The sequence below is a fragment of the Pan troglodytes genome, chromosome 3, assembly GCF_028858775.2.
Source record: "Pan troglodytes isolate AG18354 chromosome 3, NHGRI_mPanTro3-v2.0_pri, whole genome shotgun sequence".
Lineage (NCBI taxonomy): Eukaryota > Metazoa > Chordata > Mammalia > Primates > Hominidae > Pan > Pan troglodytes.
Window position 1 is genome coordinate 83,012,034 of NC_072401.2, and position 17,154 is coordinate 83,029,187.

Sequence of the window (17,154 nt, forward strand, 5' to 3'; positions counted from 1 at the left end):
GCTGGATGCACTGGATATCCTAGAGATGGGGAGATGGGGAGAACTCAATCCTAAATACATTTAGGATTGAGTTCTCCCCATCTCCCCATCTCTAGGATAAATTTAGGATTTATGTATGTTGTGAACCATGACATAAATGTATGTTGTGAACCAAGACAATCAGAAAGGTTGTCACACTGCTAATAGGTAGAAGAATTAGAATTCGAACCTTGATATTCTGACTCTTAAGTTCAGTGCTCTTCCCAAAATGCCACAGATGCCTTGCAGGGTCCAGCCCTATGGGGCTTAGCGAGTGTTCTCCCTGTGTGTGGAGACGAGAGATTGTAATAAATAAAGGCACAAGACAAAGAGATAAAGAAAAAGCAGCTGGGCCTGGGGGACCACTACCATCAAGACACGGAGACCAGTAGTGGCCCCGAACGGCTGGGCTTGCTGATATTTATTGCATATAAGACAAGGGGGCAGGGTAAGGAAGGTGAATCTTCTAAGTGATTGACAAGGTGAAGCAAATCACGTGATTACAGTATAGGGGGCCCTTCCCTTTTAGGTAGCTGAAGCAGAGAGAGAGAGAGAAGGCAGCATACGTCAGCGTTTTCTTCTCTGCACACGTCAGCATTTTTTTCTCTGCACTTATAAGAAAGATCAAAGACTTTAAGACTTTCACTATTTCTTCTACTGCTATCTACTACGAACTTCAAAGAGGAACCAGGAGTACAGGAGGAGCATGAAAGTGGACAAGGAGCGTGACCATTGAAGCACAGCACCACAGGGAGGGGTTTAGGCCTCCAGATGACTGCGGGCAGGCCTGGATAATATCCAGCCTCCCACAAGAAGCTGGTGGAGCAGAATGTTCCCTGACTCCTCCAAGGAAAGGAGACTCCCTTTTGCAGTCTGCTAAGTAATGGGTGCCTTCCCAGACACTGGCGTTACCGCTTGACCAAGGAGCCCTCAAGCGGTCCTTATGCGGGCATGACAGAAGGTTCACCTCTTGCCTTCTAGGTCACTTCTCACAATGTCCGTTCAGCACCTGACCCTATACCCACTGGTTATTCGTAGGTTATATTAGTAATCCAACAAAGAGTAATATTAAAAGCTAATGATTAATAATGTTTATAATAATGACTGATAATTCTTCATGGTCCTCTCTATATCTAATTTGTATTATGACTATTCTTATTCTAACTACTTTCTTTATTATACTGAAATACTTTGTGCCTTCAGTCTCTTGCCTTGGCACCTAGGTAATCCTCCACCCACAGTGCCTCTCTTATTTAATCTGGTTGTACCAAAATTGAGCATTCTCTTGTTACGAGATGCTTGAAACTTTAATATTTTACCTAGGTTAACAAACATGATGGTGGGGGCAGGCAATCAGTTACAAGTATGATGACATGAGTCTCAAACACCCTGGGAAATCTCTCATTTGTATAGGCTCTCCTGGGTCATATTGGTTTTTTTCTTGACCAATCCTGGGAACCTGGAGACTTAGTGATACAGGGATAAGAGCCTGTTGAGGTTCTGAGATGATCTGATGTTTCTCCCTTAGTTATATTCGTATATTAGGTGGTTCCCCAAGTGGAAACTGTAGGTTTATTGGGTCCTTCTAATCTTTACCTGAAGGTTTGTATCTTTCAGCACTTCCTAGGGTTCTGGGGAGTTGGTGTGGAATGGGAAAAGAATAATTTCTTGTACTACCGGGCAATTGGAAGTATCTGCATCAAATGTTAGAGATTACCAGGCAGTCCACCAGCTTGTAAAAAGTGCTATGACTCTGGCAGGTGTGGTGGCTCAGGCCTGTGGTCCTGACACATAAGGAGGTAGAGAGTTTGAGACCAGCCTGGGCAACATAGCAAGCCATCTTCTGTATAACGACAACAACAACAAAAGTGACATGACTCTAAATACTCCATGTAATCATTAGTGTGTGATGGGATTATTCTGGCTCTGGAAATTCTCAACTATATTATGCCTTGAAAACTCATATTCTTAGACACTTGAGTTTCTTTGTTTCTGAAATTAGGTGGTATCAACTTTCTTCTTTGTGTCTCAATTTCCTTTCTTGTATCTCTTCTCCCATTTCTGATTCATATCTGTGTTTTTATTCTACTCTCCTAGATCTGACCTTTCTTGTCATTAATCACTTCAAGAGGCCATGATGCCAGGTCCGAAGTCCAAGGGTCTTACTTACTCCTTTAATTTGCCAAATTGTTTACCTTTCTTTAATGATATTCACTGTCTTTTTTTTTTTTTCTCTAGGAAGCTGAAATCTATTTAAGACAGAATAGGGGGATACTAACATTCCCTCCATCCATACCCCTAGAGATTCTTTTTTATAATTACAGTACAGTGATCAAAATTAAGACATTTAACATTGATAAACTATTATTGAATCTGGAGATCCAGAGCACATTTCATTTATTATTCCACTGATGCCTTTATAGCTATTCCTCACCCTCCCTGCCCCTCCAGCCCCAAGTCCAGGATCTAATCCATAATCACACATTGCATTCAGTTGGTCAAGACATAAAGTTTTAAAATATCTATGGTGAGAGGAAGAGATAATACGGAAGAAATGCTGTCCTTTGTTACATACTATAAAATGCCAGCTATCTCATGACTACTCAATGATTTCATGTAAGAGTCCATAAAATGACTTCACGTAAGAGTCCACAAACTTAAAAATCAGTGTAGTCTATTCTCCTACTCTCATTGTCATGGTTATCATTAGGAGCTGAAGGTGTCCCTCCCCACCAAAGAAATTATTGTAGCGTGGTTCACTAGGATGAGTAAAAATCACTTATTACTGGCTGGGCGTGGTGTCTCAGGCCTGTAATCCCAGCACTTTGGGAGGCTGAGTTGGGCGGATCATGAGGTCAGGAGTTCGAGACCAGCCTAGCCAACATGGCGAAACCCCGTCTCTACTAGAAATACAAAAATTAGCTAGGCATGGTGGCGGGCACCTGTAATCCCAACTACTCGGGAGGCTGAGTCAAGAGAATCGTTTGAACCTGGGAGGCAGAGGTTTCAGAGAGCTGAGATCACGCCATTCCGCTCCCACCTGGGTGACAGGGCAAGACTCCATCTCAAGAAAAAAAAAATCACTTGTTACTGTTTACCATCTCTCTCGTTTCCTCCCCTTCTAGCTTAATTTTTTATTATTTTGTATTAAAACAGTTGTCAGGCATGCAGAGCTTTTTATGGGGTAATTACTACTAAATGAAGAGAGGAGTTTAATCAAAGGTTTGGTCCTCCTGCAACTTAAGAGTAGAAACAATAGACATATTCTAGATCTTGAAAAACACTCTTTGATCTGGCTGTGATAGTTGTGTTTTATTCATTTGATTATTTGTATTATGATGAGAGAAAGGCTATATGAAAAATCAGCATTGTTGTTTAGAAATGGTATTACTTAATTTAATTTAGTCATAAAACTTGTCCGTCAGCAATTTTTAGTGATATCAGAAAGTCGAGTTTTAAGCAAAGTTTTATTTAGCTATTTTTCCACTGAACATATTCAAGACTGTGACATAGGAACTGAAGGCAATTACAAAAAGAATGATTCCTAGAATATTTGGAAAATGGCATTGTAGTTGAAATAAACATAGTGTTTCTACCCACCCCTCTTCTCCTACCTGTCTGCCTTGAAAAAAAATTGTCTTAATTTGAAATGTATGTAACTTCTTGCATTTTTTAAAAAAAGAACTACACTTGACATCACAATTTGTGTAACTTGAGTTGTATTTCTCCTTTTATGCTATGAACTACTGGGCTGAGGAATTCTTAGAAATCTTTGAAATTACTTCCTTGTAATTAATAGTTTCTAGAAAGTGTTTATTTTGAAGATAGGGATGATAGCATTTACACTGGAAGACAGTTTAAAAAGAGACCAAATTATGAGTGGAGGAATCCTTGGTGGCAAGAGTATAGACCTGTATACAGTTTTTTGTGTTTTTTTTCCTGGGGCGTAGAGGTTGGGGAAGGCCACTTGGCCAAGGGTGAGAATGTCAGCAATGATGGGCAGAGAGAGTCCATTCAATGCAGAGGGAACAGCAGGTGCAAAGGCCCTTCGGTGAAAGGGGACTTAGTGTGTTTGTGGAACTGTTCTGTTCTGAGGCCTATAAAGATTTATAAAGCAAATAATTACAAGAGGATAAATACAAGGAGATAGTTGATTTGTTAGTAATAAGGAGGAATCATGCAATTTTAGAGCTTAAAGAGACTTTAAAGAATCACCTCCAGATTTTTCACTTGTGAAAACTGAAGATAAGGAGATGGTTTGCTCCAGGTCACCTAGTGAGCTGGTTGTTAAGCCTGGACCCAAGCTCATATCGAATATTTCTGGATCATGCTCTCTGAGTGCACTGCCTTAGTTCTGGAAAGGATGTGTCTGGGTTGCCCAGTGGATAAGGACTCTAATTCTATACAGTGTCAATAATATGGTTGTTATAATGGATACCATCTAGTGACTATTCAGACTCCTTTGCTTGCAAATACTGATGCTCTTTGTCTTACGATAGGGTTACCTCTTGATAAACCCATTGTAAGCTGAAAATGTATTTGGGACACCTAACCTACTGAACATTGTAGGTTAGCCTAGCCTACCTCAAATGTGCTCAGAACACTTACATTAGCCTGCAGTTAGGCCAAATCATCTAGCACAAGCCTATTTTATTTATTTAATTAATTATTTTTTTGAGACAGGGTCTCACTCTATTGCCCAGACTGGAGTACAGTGGCGCAATCCCGGCTCACTGCAGTCTCCACCTCCCAGGCTCAAGTGATTTTCCTGCCTCAGCCTCCCAGGTAGCTGGGATTATAGATGCGTGCCACCACGCCTGGCTAATTTTTATATTTTTAGTAGAGATGGGGTTTCGCCATGTTGGCCAGGCTGGTCTTGAACTCCTAACATCAAATGATCCACCCACCTCAGCCTCCCAAAGGGCTGAGATTACAGGCGTGAGCCACTGCGCCCGGCACAGCCCTTTTTATAAAAAAGTGTTGAGTATCTCATGTAATTTAAAAAATTATTTTAATTAGTTTTATTTTTTGAGATGGAGTCTCGCTTCGTAGCCCAGGCTGGAGTGCAATGGCATGATCTTGGCTTACTGCAACCTCCGCCTCCTGGGTTCAAGCGATTCTCCTGCCTCAGCCTCCCACATAGCTGAGATTACAGGTATGATCCACCTCGCCTGGCTAATTTTTGTATTTTTAGTAGAGACAGGGTTTTGCCATGTGTCAGGCTGGTCTTGAATTCCTCACTTCTTGTCACCTGCCCACCTCAGACTCCCAAGGTGCTGGGATTACAGGAGTGAGCCACTGTGCCCGGCCTAATTATTTTTATTTTTGAGACAGGGTCTTGCTCTGTCATCTGGGTTGGAGTGCAGTGGTGTGATCTCAGCTCACTGCAACCTCCACCTCCTGGGCTCAAGCAATCCTCCCATGTCAGCTTTCCTAGAAGCTGAGACCACAGGCACATACCACCACGCCTGGCTATTTTTTTTGTATTTTTAGTAGAGATGGGGTTTTGCCATGTTGCCTAGGCTAGTCTCAAAATCCTGAGCTCAAGTGATCCACCCGCCTTGGCCTCCCAAAGTGCTGGGATTACAGGTGTCAGCCACCACACCCAGTCCTCATGTAATTTATTAAATACTGTACTAAAAGTGAAAAACAGAATGGTAGTATGGGTACATGAAGTATGGTTTCTACTGAATATGTATTGCTTTTGCATCATCATAAATTTGAAAAATCGTTAGGTCAAACCATAACTTGGGACTGTCTGTGCTTGTCACTTTCCTACCTTTGAAGCTTTGGTCCTGCTGTGCCTAGCAGTTCTCCTTCTCCTGTCTATTTACTCAAGTCTCATCCCAAATCCTTTAAGTGGGAGGCTTTGTACACCCCTCTGGTTATGCATGCCTTGCCCTTTCTGAATTCCTGTTTAAATGTAATTTCCTGTTAAATGTATATGTGTTATGATTATTGCCTTTTTTTCTCACCGGCTACATAATAATTTCCTTGAGGGAAGAAGTTGTTTTGTAATTTAAACATATCACACACAATACCTCGCACCCATTAGCCTTTTAAAAAAGTTTTTGTTGGTAGTAATTACAATGGTGATGATCAGTAAATATTTAAAGTAAGCAAAAAGATCTTTAATATAAAGATCTCACATTGTGAGAGTTACTCCCCACATAATTTTGTTCCATTTTATTTTTTGAAGTGGTGCATTATTTAAATTTAGAAACAGCTGGGCATAGTGGCTAGCACTTATAATCCCAGTTACTCAGGAGGCTGAGGTCAGAGGATCACACCCAGAAATTTTTTTTCAGGGACAGAGTCTTGCTGTGTTGTCCAAGAGTTTACGTCTAGCCTGGGCAACATAGCAAGACTATCGCTTAAAAAAAATCTAAAACAAGGGTATGTTTTAATTCAGTATTTATTAGTATTAATCTCTCCCCCAAACTAGATGTGGACATTATTATAAACAAAGTTATCAACTGTCAAAAGAAATCACATGACAATTTAAGAAAGTGATACTACATTTTGAGTTGTTTCTAAAACTATTTCAGACACACCAACTGTTAGCCATAGGTTGATGCTGGTCAGGTACGTGTAGAAAATTATATGCAGAAAGGAGCTTAGAAACACTTGTGTTACTCAGCAATTAATTCTATTATTACTTTTTTAGGAGGACTTCTGATGTTATTACCTTTTAGTTTTGTGAATATACTGTACTTCTGAGATAAATAAATATTAATGTTCACTGATTACTACTTCAGATAAAAATACCATTTTGGTCTTCTTACCAAAGCTCTTCATTTACCTTTTTTACTTTTCATATTAGAAAACTTTCTCAAAGTTTTGCATGATTCTACATTGGTAAGCCCCTGAAAAGAAAATACTACAAAATATGTGCAATATTGTTTGTTAAATAAAATTAAACGAGTAAGCAAGAGACTGAGATGAAATTGCAAAATGATTTTTAATAGATTATTGGAAAGGAATTTTCCCCCATTACCTAGTTAGATGACATGTTTCTTATTCTATCTTTATTCCAAGCAATCACATAGGCATTGCTGTTAATTTTATTTGCGACTACGAAAGTCACGTGGATAGGTGTAATTCCTTACTCATAAGATTGTAAAATATAAATTTTGTGCCTTTGAGAGGAATATGTTTATAATTTCCTGGTAGAAGTGTCTTTTATTTGTAATATGGGACTCAGCTCATTTGTTTTACTTTCTTCATCACTTGTACAACAAAGATTTAGTGAGTGTGTACCCAGTGCTAGGGATGGAGTAATTAAAAGATGAATGGTTCTGGCCTCATTAAGCTTACAATCTGATTAAGCTATAGTTCTACCTCTGTGGGTTCATAATGACATACTTTGTTATGCTACCTCTGCTGTGCTATGAAGGGGGTCTCTTGAGACCTGGCGTTCTTACCTAGTGTGCCACCGTTGTTTGCACTTGCCCACGATACTCTCAACTTCACTGGACATTGGGTTTCTAAGTGTAATATGGGGCAGTTGTGCCTAGAGGATTTCAAGGTTTCCTCCTGTTCTTACATTTTACATAGCACAGATCCCACAGAAATATCAGTGTTTTGTATACATACTTGCATTGTTCTGTTGTCTTCAGTGCCCCATAAAGTATAACTGTAAACAACCCACAGATTTGCCCACGGACTATTTTACAAGTGAAGAAACTAGGGGACAGTGTTCTCTGAAGTGACATCCCATCTGAGGAGGCGAACCAAGATGTCTTATCTTTCGGGCGAGTGTACTGTTAAACCACACTGTTCTGCTTCCCACAAAGGGGGACTTCCTTAAACAGTAACTTCACTGACCACCTCTATTCACATGTTTCCTTCCTCCTTCCCTTCTTTGGCTGTATAGATAACAAACCTTGCAACGGGTGTTCTTTTACCAGTGGTTCATTTATGTTTGTTTTCTTCCGCACTGTACCCCTGTGAGGTGTTAGGAACCCTGTGCATTTAAGTAAATTAGAATTGTGCAGAAAAGAGAGACCAGCAGAAAAAAAAATATTTCTGTGAATGCTTATATATATATATATATATATATATTTTTTTTTTTTTTTTGAGACAGAGTCTCACTCTGTCACCCAAGCTAGAGTGCCGTGGCATGATCTCTGCTTGCTGTAGCCTCCGCCTCCTGGGTTCAAGTGATTCTCATGACTCAACCTCCTGAGTAGATGGGACTACAGGTGCGTGCCACCACGCCTGGCTAATTTTTTGTATTTTTAGTAGAGATGGGGTTTTACCGTGTTGCCCAGGCTGGTCTCAAACTCCTGAGCTCAGACAATCCACCTACCTCGGCCTCCCAAAGTGCTGGGATTACAGGCATGAGCCACTGTGCCCAGCCTGTGAATGCTTATATTAAAGAAGCTGAAAAGGGTTATGCTTAGGTGGTAAGGCTCAAGAACTTTAAAGTGAGTTTTGTTAAATGGTACATTTCATATATACTTTAAGTGATTCTTAAAGAAAACTCACAAGTGACTCAAAGATGAATTTATTCACGTTCATTGTCTATCTCAACAGCAGAGAAACTGTCACAGTTGAAGACTCCTGGACATTTACTGCAATATATTTGTAATTTAGTTTAACACTTTAGAAAATAGTAAAGTAAGCTCATTTTTGGGTTAACTTATCCTGACTAGGACTGATTGTAGTACAATATAAGGATAAATAGTAAAACTTTGAATTTTCTTGGAAAATGATGAGCAGCTTGATGCTAATGATCAGATATAATTAAAAAAATTTTTTTGAACCTCAGAGTGATTTTTTTATTTTCAGATTTCACAATCACTTTCTAATGATAGGTATTCTGATGAAAATATCTGCAGGAAACAAGACCAAAATTCACTGGATGAGATAATATATTTCTTGAAGTTCTAGAATCAGCTTATCAGCTGTATTCTGTTCCTTCTTAGTTGTAGGAAACTTTAGCTGTGGTCTAGGTCCATCTCTGAGTTTACAGAATTTCTGTGAAGTTAGGGAGTGAGAGACTAAGAGGATGGACTCTTGTGCCAGATTATCTGGGTTCAAATTCTAAATCTGTTACTTATTAATTGCATGACCTAGGACAAATTACTTAATCTCTCTGTGTCTCACCTTTAAACCGGGGAGAATAATAATACTTCCCTCACAGGTGTTTTTGAGGGGTAAATGGATCAGTATAGATAAAGTGGCTAGGATAGGTCCTGGTAGGTAAGTGCATGTAAGCAGCTGTTATTATTATATACATAAGGTAGGTTGCATTGTTGCCCATTGTGTCTTTACATGTTTCAGTCTTTGCTCTTGCCTCTGTTTTTCCCCAGATATCAATGCATTTGCAATGAGTGTAATTGTGTCATTGTGTTATTAGGTCACTAATCACAGGTGATTCACTCTTTAAATTGATCTGTGGTGCTGGTAGTCTGGTTATGTTTTGGAGTTCTGGTAACTGGTGGAAATGCATACCTCGGGTAGGTTCATGTGTTTGACATCTCTGAACCATGTTCATGGAACTCTGTTGGGGGTCGTCTGCTGTGGATGTTTTTCTCTGGATGTTTGCCAGTGGTACACATATCGATAGGGTGCCAGTTGTGGTAACTGTGGTGTTGCTTTCTCAGTTTTAGTTTTTCTTTCCTCCCTCTTCCTCCTCCTCCTCATCCTCCTCCTCCTCCTCCTCCTCCATTTTTTTTATAAAGAGGCAGTCTCATTCTGTCACTCAGACTGGAGTGCAGTGGTGTGGTCATAGCTCACTGCAGCCTCAAACTCCTGGGCTCAAGGGATCCTCCCACCCTGGCCTCCTAAGGACCAGGATGACAGGCACGTGCCACTATTCCTGCTAATTTTTTGTTTTTAGTTTTGTAGAGATGGAGTCTTGCTATGTTGCCTAGGCTGGTCTTAAACTTCTGGCCTCAAGGGATCCTCCTGCCTCAGCCTCCCAAAGTGCCAAGATTACAGGCATAAGCTACCGAGTCTGACCAACTTTACATTTTTATGACAACAGAGGTGGGTCTGCTATGGAGTTAAAAAAAAGTAAGCTTTAGGCGCTTTCAATTCCATAGCCCTTCCTAAGGCCTCTGGAAGGGCCTCAGAGCTTTTGCATTTATGATTTTGCATTTTAGTTTTATTTTTAATTTTTAATTGACAAAGATTTCTCCTCCAAAGTGTTTAAGCTTCAGATCCCTCAAAATCTGGATCTGCCTCTGTAGAGCACATAACATTTCATTTGTTCTAATATCTGACAATTTCTGCAAACTCTGACAGTGAAATACTCTCAAACATTTCCACTGTAAAACAGCTAATAAACAAGCATGTTTACAATTGGTTTATGTTCTCTAAGTTCTTCCTTTGAAAAACAAAGTAGTGTGTCTCTACTTTAATCTATTAATTTTATTTCCCTGAATAGAGTTAAACAGTTGTTGTTTTTGAAGTCCTATACTTTTCTTGTTAAATGTATTCCTGAGTATTTTATAGTTTTAGCTACTCTTGTGAATAGGTTTTTTTCCCCATGATATGTTGTAATTATTGTTAATATATCATCAAGCTTGATTTTTTATAAATCTATTTTTTTTGAGACAAGGTCTCACTCTGTTACCCAGGCTGGAGTGTATTGGTGTGTTCACAACTCACTGCAGCCTCAAAATCCTGGGCTCAGGCCATCCTCCCACCTCAGCCTCCCGAATAGCTGGGATACAGGCGTTTGCTACCATGCCCAACTAATTATTTGTTATTTTTAATTTTTTTCGTAGAGATGAGCTCTCTCTATGTTGCCAGGCTGGTCTCAAACTCCTGGGCTCAAGTAGTCCTCCCACCTCAGCCTCCCAAAGTGAGGTACTGTGCCTGCCTACAAATTTATTTTGTAACCAACCATTATACTCTGCTACGTCTGACTGTTACATAGAGACATAATTTTCTATCATCAACTTCATTATGGAAGGGTTATTTTCTACTGAATTTAATCCAAATTACGAGAAGAAAAAAATTTAAAAAAAATTAAAAAGGTATTTTAAGTGCTAAACAAGAACATTCAAAAGCATGGGATTAAAACTTTCTGTGCTGAGAAAGTTATAAGCTGTGTGTTCTGGAGGGAGGCATTGATTGGGAGTGGTGGAGGAATATATCTACCCAGTAAGCTTAAATTTTCTGAATTGACCGAAATACAAATTTAGAAATAGAGAAATCTAGATTTATAATTCATAGTGACTACCACGGTGGGATAATTGAATTCAAACCCAGCCTATCTAACTTGGAAGGCACCCACAGACATCTCTACTTGAATTTCTTAGCCACCACCCCCAATTCTTTTTTACTTGAATCTGTTCATTTGACAAAAATATTTTAAGCACCTACTTTGTGCCAAGTACTGTTGTAGGCTCTGTGGACACAATAGTATAGAAGGTAAATGCCCTGCTCTCCTGGAATTTACCTTCTAAAGGGGAGATGCAGACAACGTACAGATACCAGTAAATATCCCCCTGCCATGAGAAAAGTAAAGCCGCATGAGAGAGGTGGGGCCTTGCCTGCTGTTTCTGTAGGTAGGGAATAGAGACCTTAGGAAGAGCAGGGCAGGCCACGGAGAAGCCAAGAGTACAAAGGACCCCAGGGAGGTGGGAAATGCTTTATTGCTCAAAGAACAGCAGAGAGGGAAAGGAACTGAGGTGGAATGGGGTGGGCATGGGAGGGGAGGAGGCCAGAGAGCTGGGCAAATTCATTTTTTTGTTTGTTTTGTTTTTGTTTTTTAAGTAACAGGCAGATTTTGGAGGGTTTTGAGATGGGAGAGACAAGATGTTGCTAATTCATGTATGTTGCCATGCCAGGGCACAGTGAAACATGAACTGGCAGTTAGAAGCTTGGAGTTAGTTCTGGCTCTGCTAGCCAGTGTGATCTTGGAGAGGTCAGTCCCTCAGTTTCCACCCTAAATTGAGGAAATTAGACTGTGATCACCAGAATCCCTTTCATGGCCAAATATTATGATTCTCAGATGGAGAAATTGTTATTAAGCATTCACATGTGCTGGCCACAGTTGTTGGCTAAGTGGGATAGAGGAGACCTGCCACTCCCACCCTCTGCTCAGACTTTGGCTCTTTGCCTCACCCCTGCCTCTGGGAAGCCAAGTTCTGAGCCTGCCTGGACCACAGATGGATGTATCACTCTGTTCTCACTGGGGTCCTCATCGGTAGGTGTGGGCATGTTGACTTACTCTGTTTGCCTTGGTCTTCTTTCTTCCAAATGGTGTTGTTCTCTTTCATTCAATTTCCTCTTCTTTTCTTCTATTGGGATTTATACTTTTTAAAAAATCCTTTTCCTATCATTTTAGTGGAGTGCAATAAGGGAAAGGAGTTACGAGCTTGTGATCAATCCATTATGCTTAAATTCTGGATTTTTGTTTTTTTATTTTGAGACGAGGTCTCACTCTGTCGCCCAGGCTGGAGTGCAGTGGTACAATCATGGCTTACTGTAGCCTCAACCTTTCGGGCTCAGGTGATCCTCCCACCTCAGCCTCCTAAGTAGCTAGGACTACAGGCATGTGCCACCACGCACGGCTAATTTTTTTTTTTTGTAGAGACATGGTCTTGCTTTGTTGCCCAGGCTGGTCTCGAACTCCTGGACTCAAGTGACCCTCCTGCCTCAGCTTCCCAAAGTGCTGGAATTACAGGCATGAGCCACCATGCCTGGCCTGGAAATTCTTTAGCATGTTTATTTTATAATGTTGAAAACATATTTTCCTTGAGGACGTCTTGAAGAATGCCTTTCCTCAGAGGAATACAAGGAGCCTAAAAGGACATCTGGGAATGAGACACACAGGGTTTGTAGTTACAAGCAGTATCCCAGCAACTCAAGACGTGAAGGGTTAAAGCACCTGATGCCTGCCAGATAAATTCCAGAATCACTAGTCTGTCAGGCTGTCTTCTGGGGCCTCAGTCTACCTTTTCAGCTTCATTCCATATTTTTTCCTCATGGTTCTCTGCTGCTGCAATCAAACTGTCTGATTCCTGTTGAACTCTATTTTCATGTTCCTACCACCTGGTCCATTCTTCTGACCTGGAATGCCCATCCTTTTTTGCCTACCTAAACCCTACACATTCTTTAAGGCATAGTTCAAATTCTACCTTTCTTGGATTCCTGTCAACGGTGCAGAAGATCTCTGTCTCCTTCCTTTGAACCCTTGCCCCTCGTTCTTTATTTGTGGGGTTTTTTTGTTTGTTTGTTTTTGTTTTTGAGACTTAGTTCCACTCTGTTACCCAGGTTGGAGAGCAGTGGTGTGATTATGGCTCATTTCAGCCTTGACCTCCCGGGTTCAACCAATCCTTCTGCCTCACCCTCTCTGGTAGCTAGGGCTACAGGTGCATATCACCGTGCCCAACTAATTGTTTTCATTTTTTTTTTTTTTGTAGCAACGAGGTCTCCTTATGTTGCCCAGGCTGGTCTTGAACTACTGGGCTCAAGCAATCTACCTGTTAAGCCTTCCAAAGTGCTGAGATTACAAGTGTGAGCCATCACGCCTGGCCAACTTTTCATATTTTACACTTTTAAATATTGCTTTCTCTGGTGTGTGTGTAGTGGTATTTCACTATATTTTTAACTTGCATTTCTCTTATCACGAATGAAAATGAGCAAGTCTACATGTGTTCACTGTCCATTGACATTTAGTCTCTATCGAAATACCTATTTCTACATTTTGTTTCTTAGGTTTTCTGTTCTTTTCTTATTTGTTTTTAAAAGGTATAAAATATATATATTCTGAATGAAGCTCATCTGTGTGTGCTTTGTACTTTGTGGCTTGTCTAACTCTCTTAATATCTCTTTTTTCTTATTGTGGAAAAATACACATAACATAAAATTTACTCTTGTAACCATTTTAGAGTGTACAATTCAGTAACATTAAGTACATTTATAATGTTGTTTAAAAATCACCACTATCTAGTTCCATAACTTTTTCATCAACCCAAACAGAAACTGTCCCCCTTAAGAAGTCAGTCCCCATTTCCTTTTCCTCCCAGCCCCTGGCAACCACTAATCTACTTCTTGTCTATATGGATTTGACTATTCTGGATACTTTGTATAAGTAGAATCATACAATATGTTACTTTTGTGTCTGGTTTTTTCCACTAAGCATAACGTTTTCAAGGTTCATTCAAGTTGTAGCATATATTAGTACTTTGTTCCTTTTCATGGCTCCATTGCATGGGTAGACCACATTTTGTTTATTCATTCATCTGTTGGTGGATATTTGGGTTGTTTCCACCTTTTGGCTACTGGAAATAGAACCGATATGAATATTCATGTACAAGTTTTTGTGTAGACATATGTTTTCATTTCTCTGGGATATAGGAGCTGAATTGCTTTGGCTTTGAGTATGTTTAACCTTTTGAGGAACTGTTAGACTGTTTCCCAAAGCAGCTGTGACTTCTTACATTCCCATTAGCAGTGTGCAAGCGTTCCAATTTCTCCAAATCCTTCTTTACACTTGTTATTTTCTCTCTTGTTGATTGTAGCTGTCCTAGTGAGTGTGAAGTGGTATCTCATTGTGGTTTTGCCTTTCCCTATGGCTAATACCATTGAGCATCTTTATATGTAGCTTATTTTAAAAAATGCATATAGGCTGTAAAACCTCCTGTCTGGTGGGAACCTCCTCTTTATTTGATTTTTAAAATGCAGGGGACAGTGATGTGCTAATAATAGTATATATTTAGCAACTGGGAGTAGAGGAAGAAGCCCTGATTTTCAGCATTTGCCAATTTTCATGGTGTTAAGTACTCCCACTATGGCAGATCTCCGGCCCCTGCATGATGTCATGGAGCACAGAGCTGGGAACGGCATGCACAGTGGGCTCTCATGAGCTGTCATGAGCTGACTCCAGCACACCAGTGAGTGGAAGGGAGAATCAGATGAAGTGAGCCTCACTGAGGCTGCCTGCTATTATGGAGGCCAGGCACTGCATAACCCTAGAGGGTGCCATTCACATGTTAGTCTAAAGAGAAAGGGATATAACATTTATTGAGTGTCTACAACTTATTTAATCTTGACCACAGTCTTCTGAGGCAAGTTGTATTATCTTAGTTTTCAGAGAAATCCAAGGGTTAGGGAGCTTAATTAACTAAGTCAATGATTTGCAACTAATAAGTGTCAAAGTTGGCATTTAAACCAGGTCTTTCTTACAGTGAAGCTCATTCTAGTTCACCAACTGTGTCAGAGGTGGGGATCTCCAAGACCACCACCAGCTTTGATGATTTGCTAGCAGGACTTACAGCAGGGGTCCCCAGCCCCTGCACCACGGACTGGTACCGGTTTCGGTGTGTGGCCTGTTAGGAACTGGGCTGCACAGGAGAAGGTGAGCAGCCGGTGAGCAAGCAAGCATTACCCACTGAGCTCCGCCTCCTTTCAGATCAGTGTTGGCGTTAGATCCTGATAGGAGCACGAACCCTCTTGTGAACTGCACATGTGAGGGATCTGGGTTTTGTGCTGCTTATGAAAACCTAATGCTTGATGATGTGAAGTGGAATAGTTTCATCCTGAAATGATCCCGCTCACCCCAGGTCCATGGAAAAAATTGTCTTCCACAAAACCATTCCCTGGTGCCAAAAAGCGTTGCAGATTGCTGACTTATGGGACTTAGATAATAGCTGTACTCATGACTGTCATTTATTACAGTGAAGAGATAGATGCAAAGCAAAATCAGCGAAAGGAAAAGGCACGTGAAGTCTGGAGGAAACCAGGTGCAAGCTTCCAGAGCTTACAAGAGTCCTCTCCCAGTGGAGTCACATAGGGTGGGCTTAAAACCTCCATCAATGAGCTGTGACAACAGGTGGGATGTTGCCTACCAGAAAACTCATCACTCAGTGTCCACGGTTTTTAACTGGGAGCTGGTCACTTAGGCCCCTCTGCCTAGCATGTGCCCAAATTCCAGACTCCCAGAAGGCAAGCAGGTGTTCAGCATGAACCATTTTGTTTGTATAAACCGTTAAGACCCCTTGTGGCACTCATCACTGCTAGAAATCATGGGACCCTCCCCAGATTCAAGTTTCGAGATGCCAGTCAAGGGCCAATCTAGAAAGGCAAGTAAGCCTGGCTAAGAATAGCAGTGTCAGGCCTGCTATGTTAACTGTTTTCTGCACATTGACCAAATGCAAATATAGGAAAGCAAATTGAGAAGGAGATCCTGTCTGCTTATCATTGTATCCTCCTTCCCCCAGTGCCTGCACAGGACTTGATATGTGGTGGTTTCTAATAATGGCTCCTTGCGTTGTACAGATTCCCATGGATACTCAGCTCCTCCCTGTGTCTGTGCTGCCTGTAAAGCGAGTGCCTCTGTGCTTGCAAGTTTCTCTGAGTTAGCCCAAAGTGGCTGTTCTTTCAAATTCTGACGAATTATGACTGCTTATTTTAGACATCTCAGTGTAGCTTCCTGAACCCCTACTATGAATTCTCAGTAACTTTTCTCTGCTAAAAAGCCTTCATTTGAAATGCTGAGGCCTGCTCTTTGTGTCTCCGGTGGAAATATTGGTTCTTTATTTCCAGAGCCCCAGACACCCTGTCTCAGACTCACTTATACATCAGTGAGCTTTGACTAAAAGTGGAACAGTTTCCTGCACCTGACCCCAGTGTCTGGGTCACATGGGGACCATCATGTTGGGGTTACACCTTCCTTTGCTCTCATGGGCAGGGCTGACTGAATGGTCTGCGCAGTATGCATTTGTGAGAAGCACATTGCAGGGGGCTCTGTGTAGAGGAACAGTTCTGAGAATGAGCAAACTGGTGCTACCATGAGCTGTCTAAACCCCAAGTTTTTGTTTTTGTTTTTGTTTTTTTGAGACAGAGTCTTGCTCTGTCACCCAGGCTGGAGTGCAGTGGTGCAATCTCGGCTCACTGCAACCTCCACCTCCCAGGCTAAAGCGATTCTCATGCCTCAGCCTCCCCAGTAGCTGGGATTACAGGTGCACACCACTGTACCCAGCTAATTTTTTCTATTTTTAGTAAAGACAGGGTTTCACTGTGTTGGCCAGGCTGGTCTCAAACTCCTGGCCTCAAGTGATCCCCCTGCCTCAGCCTCCCAAAGTGTTGAGATTACAGGTGTGAGCCACTGTGCCTGGCCATAAAATCCAAGTTCTTTTTATTCTTAGTTACTGTGACAGACCGAGTTAAAGA

The 17,154-nt window shown here is 41.1% G+C and overlaps 1 protein-coding gene and 1 long non-coding RNA gene across 6 annotated transcripts in view; one reads left to right on the forward strand and one right to left on the reverse strand.

Annotated features, from left to right (window-relative positions):
• Positions 1-17,154, forward strand: part of TEC (tec protein tyrosine kinase) — a 131,300-nt gene that overhangs the window by 50,355 nt on the left and 63,791 nt on the right. The window lies entirely within an intron of this gene.
• The window catches only part of LOC134809799 (uncharacterized), a 28,362-nt gene that overhangs the window by 6,337 nt on the left and 4,871 nt on the right, over positions 1-17,154 (reverse strand). The window contains exon 3 of the long non-coding RNA XR_010156317.1: positions 209-301. This is a non-coding gene — a long non-coding RNA (uncharacterized LOC134809799). The remainder of the gene's footprint in view (positions 1-208; positions 302-17,154) is intronic.